Here is a 6503-nt window from a genome sequence, read left to right as displayed (position 1 = left end):
TCGAACTCAGAGATCCACCTGCCTCTGCCTCCCAAGTGCTGGGATTAAAGGCGTGCGCCACCACCGCCAGGCTTGAGGTGGATTCTTAACATTGCATACAACAAAGTGTTGTAGTACAAGCCTGTGATCCCAGCACTTGGTAGACAGAGGCAGAAGGATCAGAAGTTCAAGGTCATCTTTGGCTACATAGTTTAAGGCTATCCTGGGCTATATAAGTTCTTGCCGTTAAACAAACAAATGAATAAACACGCAAACAAAACAAAACAAAACCCTAAACTAAAGATAAAAATCAAACTTCAGAAAAACACTGTTTCTTTCTCTTCTTTTCTCCCATCACAATCTCCCAGGTATGGAGCAGCTTAGAAAAGATTTTAGGCATTTTAGAGATCTGTACATGGGGATGCTAAGTTGGAGAGATGGTGCTTTGGGGTTTATTGGCACATTTTTATGTAGTTTATAGTAACTTTATGTATAATAACACTATTTCTAGCCATTCTTGTATGGCTATGCCTTTCTGAAATGTATACTAATTACCCCTGTGCTGGGTCACCCAGTGTCATGTTCTGAAGGCTCAGGGCTACCCTTGGTGTCATGATGTGAACTTAACTTACAAAGCTTGTCACTAGAAATCTATAGAGTAGAAGAGAACAAAATTTGAAATGCCAGCTAGTCTGTGAGAAACTTCCAATCATCAGATATATAAAATTACAAATGGATAATTTAGTTCACAATGATGCTCAAACAATATGGAAATGTTCTGTCAGGAATATACTCATAATATAGCATACACAATTATGCACACACTTTTACAGCTTTGATGGTAATTGCTCAACACAAAATCGACTGGAGTTCCTGTGTTTGCAAAGATTAAAAAACCTTTAATAGTTGCATGCACACTAAATCTGTGTGCAATTTTTCTGGTTTTATGCATCTCCAACTAAATCTCAATATACCTGATTCATCTTGTCTTGATGAATTTCAGATGAAACAGCATGCAGTATTGACACAATTCATTAGAATGTCCCGTAAAATGAAGAGATCTGGTTACAGGATGCCTATAGCCATCAGCAAGGAAAAGTTATAGCATGGGAATAATTTAAATGCATCATTATGCAGCTCAATATATTATGGTCACAAATTCAAAATGTATTTGACTTGTTCTTGGATATGCTTAAATTTCAGATTAATTTTGATCATATTAAATTTAAATGCAAGAAAAATATATTACTGGAAACTGGAAACCTAAACTAAAAAGAAAATGACTAGTAGAAACCTCAAAATGTTAAAAACTCTCTTTTATCACAGCAGAAGTTAAAAAGCATTGCAGACCGAGTCATAAAGACAAAGGCGGGGGCATAACTTAGTGTTAGATTGCTTGCCTAGAAAGGATGGAGCTCTGGATCCCTTTCCCAGCAAATCACACACATCACAAATGTGCACTTTATTACAATGTATTACAATATTACTTTATTAAATATTCAGTTGTGCTCAGTGTGGCTTGAGATTCAGTTATCTTTTCCCCTCCTGGTCAAAGGGCCTCCTATGGAAGCTCTGCATCCCAGAATGCTCTGGGACTCCTGTTGCAGCATCAGTTGCAGAACAGCACTTCTCAGACTTCAGTGGAGGCCCAAGTCCTTTGGGGATGCTGTTACAACACATCCTAGGCAATTCTGCTTCTTGCTGCTTTTGTTGTCGTGAGACATGATCTTATGTATCAGGAGCTGATCTTGGAATCTGGATGTCCTGCCTCCTTTTCCCAACTACCAGAATTATAGGTGTGTGCCACCATGCCCATACTTGGGAATTGTGTATTTTTAGCAGACTCTTAGGCAATGCTAGCACTGCCAGTCTAGAGTGCACACTTTGAGAATCAAAGATACAAAAGAACAGATCTCACCTTGCCATGCTTCAAACCATCGGTGGTGTGTCCATGTCCTGAGGTTCGGATCCTTTTTCAGAGGGTTGTAATGGGCCTCTTTGGCTGTGTTTTTCTCTTTTCATGAGACAGATAGGGAAAGAACCCTTTTCATCTTACTCTTGGTGGGAGTACAAATTTATTCAGTCATTTGGGAGCTCAGTTTAGCAATATCATCCTAGAAACAAGCAGAAAAGAAGCCAACAAACTGGGAAATAGAGCAGGGTATGGGACTGGGCTGGGAGACAATATGTAGATTCCTGGCACAAGATGTTTTCTCTGGGGGTCCAGTGGTTTCACCCATAGTATTCTCCTGGGATATGTATGTATGTTACTGCCAGTGGTCTCTTGTGTGATGTTATCATAAAAGAGGTCAACCTTGGGCATCAGTCCTCTCCTAATACTTTGTCTGAGACAGGATCTCATGTTCACTGTTACGTATAGCAGCCTAGGTACCCATGTTCTCCTGTCTCTTGTTATAGGATTGGGGATACAGATGTGTACTATCATGTCTAGCTTTACATGGGTCCTCAGGTCCTTGCACTTGTGTGGTAGGCAGTTTAATCACTGAGGTGCTTTCCCAGTCTCACTTCTGGGAACTGGTCCTAGAGGCACTACATGAATCAAGAGGATTTGTAAGGTTGTTCATTCACACATCCTTTATTTAAGTAGAGAAACTGCAGTAGTCTACATATCTACGAACTGACTTATGCAGATTATGAGACATTTTCCCTAAAGAATAACAATAGCTAATCTAAATTAAGTAATTACTATGTTCTAGGCATTGTTTCATATTATTTATAAGGATTGCATAAATTAGTCTTTACAACAATCATACTTCTATCTTATAGACAGTATAATTTATATAATGACATGGGATAATATCCAAGGACACGGTAAGCCAGTCACATAGCAGTATACTATGTGTAATACATTAAGCATTGCTGTGCCATATACTAACAAAGACACAATGAATTTTATTCTAAGATGCACTCCTGATAGATAACCATTGCTCTAGATTTGAAATCACTTGACATTCAGAAAAGCTGTTTCCAAGCAACTTGGTTAACAGCCAGCAGTTCTAGAAGAAGACGAAGAAAAATGCTTAGGTCAATGGGTGTTTTGGAGTATTCTATCCATCAGTGGGTGAGGAGAGTTGTTGTCCGTTCTGAGTGATCTCTCACATTAAAGATCATGTGCACAGCTAACCCATAAATCTCCTCTGTCACATGTCTCCTGGGACATGAACTAGGGAGAAATACCTTGGAGCAATTTTTTCAGGTTTTTCAGTTCACCAGGTACTTCACAGTTTGTTGTTTGTATCTTAGTGGCTTCAAACGGCTGGTCTATAGCAAGAGAATTTTATTTTAATATACACATACACTTTCCAACAATTCATTGTGGAAATTATCAAGCATACAGAAAAGATTATAAAAACTTACACAGAGCACTCAATAGACTACCATCTATATTCTGTGTTTATAGTTTCTCTAGCCACCCATTGATCCACCTCAAGGTAAAATGCATTTCAAAACAAGTTGCTGATGTAGCACACCTTCCCCTGAATAGGTCAATATGCACATAAATAACCTATTGTCTAGTCCTTCTCATTTTTCCCTCTTACCTTTTGTGGTAATTCTTTTTGCACATGTAGAAATGTGAAGATCTTCAGCATGATTTAATAAGCTTTGATTAATGCTCGTGTCTGTATGATTCAAACTGCTGTCAAGAGAGAATATTACCATAGCTGGAAGCACCCTCATGCCTCTGCCCTGTGGTCTCCCACCTCTACATCGATTCTCTCCAGGTAAACACTATTTCACCATCTCTACCCAAACTCAACCATGGAGAATATCATACCACTGGAATGATTCATAATGTCTTTTCCATAGGGCCTTCCTCTCACAGCATGTTTTTGCCATTCCCTTTCGAGATAATTTAGATAAATTATTTGCTCATCATTACTATTTAGTAGCATTGCATTGTATAGATATAGTGCAGTTTCTTTCTGATGGAAGGCCTGTTTCTGATCTTTGGCTTCTATGGGCAAAATGTCTCTGATAACACTTCGGTTTTGTTTATATGCAACTTTATTTTTTGGAGTGGAGATACCTAGGAATGGAATTCATGGGACATAGGGTGTGGAGGCTATGTTTAGTTTTATAATACTATCACATTTGTTTTTTCCGAGACAGGGTTTCTCTGTGTAGCCCTGGCTGTCCTGGAACTCACTTTGTAGACCAGGTTAACCTTGAACTTATAGATCTTCCTGTCTTTGCCTCCTGAGTGCTGGGATTAAAGTCATGCACCACCACTGCCCAATAATACTGTCAGATCATTTCCCAACATGGCCAGGTCAATTTACATTCCCATGAACAGGGCTGAGTGCTCCTCTTCCTCCACACCCTTTTGAACATGGGGTACTATGGTTATTTTAACTAGCTGTTTTGCTGATGTGTCATAGAATCTCATATAGTTTTAATTTGCATCACCCTGAATGTATGTAAGATTTCCTTTAATTCATCTTGAAATCGTTCTGAAGTTTCTAGAATGCAAGCACTCCCTCATCTGTTCACCAGGCTCATCAGTTGTTAATATTTTGTGTACTTATTGTCACCCACTGTCTCCCTTCTTTGGGCTATGAATGGTCTTTGCTTCTCATCCATTTGAGTAGGAGCTGGAGACACGATGGAACCTTCCCCTGCCACATTCCAGGATATATTTTCTCCAGACAAGTATTCTTTCCTTCAGCACCCACATGAGTCTCTCCAGACCTGATTATCTGATGTGGCCATGTGACGTATATAGCCCTGGCTAGTTCACTAGTTGTATTTGATTTTCACCAAGAATCATCCAAATTCCTTTCTCCTCTGTGCTCCAGGCCTCAGTCCAAGAACATACAGTGCTTTGGTTCTCCTGTCTCCTCAGGTTTCTTCACACAGCCGTAGTCACTCTGCCCATCCCTGTTTTCCCTGTGCTTGACAGTTAGCTGCATATTCGGTGTGGTGACCTCTGATTTGGACTTATTTTCTTATGATCAGACCCAGGCTTTGCATTTTTGGTTGTAAGTTTACGGAACTGGTCTCTACATAGAGCCTCACATCTGGAGACACACGCTGATGCTTTCGGGGCCTCTTTGCCTTAAACGCAACATTTTCTCTGTTGCAATTGATTAGTATTTTGTGGGGACACAGTCTGAGGCAAAATCCTACAGTTCCTTCTTAGATTTCCAAGTACTGTCTTTAGCCTTCCCTGACAGAATTAACTTGTTTGCTAAATGATGAGTGTCCAGTCCCATCATGTCTTCTATTTTTATTGGTTGGTATTGCACTATAAATGAGAGCTAGTCTTCTCCTTCAATTATTTGTTCACTTACTTATATTAACCCAGATAGACATTTGGAGTCTGAGTTTAGTCAAAGGCTGTAATTACTCGAATTCGTTTTGATGTCTTTTCCGCTGAAGCCTTTGTCCTTTTGATGCACCCTCCTCGTCCACAAAGTGCTTTCTTCCTTTCAGGCAGAAGATGTTCCTGGGTTCATTTTGTACATTCCCTATTTTAGCTCCAGAGCATTTGTCTTGCAAGTTTTTGCTTCCTTTTAATAAAGGATAGCATCTAGAAATCAAAATCTGAGGTCTCTGTGTGCTTTTATTAAGTTCAAACAGTTCCATCTTATTTATATGTATACAGTTGCACATACATGTACCTATACCTATTTGTGTATTTATCTACATAAGTATATAATATATACACATCTCTCTATATATCTATATATGTATCTCCCCATATATCTCTCTATGTATGTATGTATGTATCTTTCTATCTATCTATCTATCTATCTATCTATTGATTGATCGATCTAATAAAGACAGGAGTCCTTACTCATACTTCAATTCCAATTCAATTCCTCAGTTGTTCTCTCTCTCTCTCTCTCTCTCTCTCTCTCTCTTTCCCTCCTTCTTTCTTTCTTTCTTTCTTTCTTTCTCTCTTTCTTCCTTTCTTTTCTTTCTAGATTTTTTCCCAATGTTTCTAAAAGCCTTCTCTGGAGATGAGAATTTTGCTTCCTTTTTCTTCTTCAATATTGTTACATATTTATTCCATTTCCCAACCGCATCCCTCTTTCTCCCTCCCACCACCTTCCCATCCCTTTCCCACCCTTGCTGTGTTTCACCTGCTTCTGGCCCTGCATTGATGCACAGATCTTTGAGCTGCCTCACCTGTTTACCAGCCCCTCACCTGCTTGAGATTTCAACTTCTGTCCTGGTTTCCCACTGCTGGCATAATGAAGTGACAATATGACAAAACACTGAACAAAGTCAGCCCTCCAAATTAATCTGTAGTAAATATTTCCTAGCTCCCATTTTTGAATTTTTTTTACCCTAAACAAAACAAAACAAGACATAGTCACAAACAAAGAAACAAGCCAAACAATAAAAAAATCATTTTCTTGGTCTTGAAAAGATAAGGAATAAACCATGTCTTTAATCCCAGCACTCAAGAAGCAGAGGCAGGTAGATCTCTATGAGTTTGAGGCCAGCCTGGTCTACAGACCAAGTTCCAGGACAGCCAGAGCTACACAGAAAAACCC

Source organism: Mastomys coucha, unplaced genomic scaffold (genome assembly GCF_008632895.1).
Source record: "Mastomys coucha isolate ucsf_1 unplaced genomic scaffold, UCSF_Mcou_1 pScaffold6, whole genome shotgun sequence".
Lineage (NCBI taxonomy): Eukaryota > Metazoa > Chordata > Mammalia > Rodentia > Muridae > Mastomys > Mastomys coucha.
Note: the sequence above shows the minus strand (reverse complement) of the source record.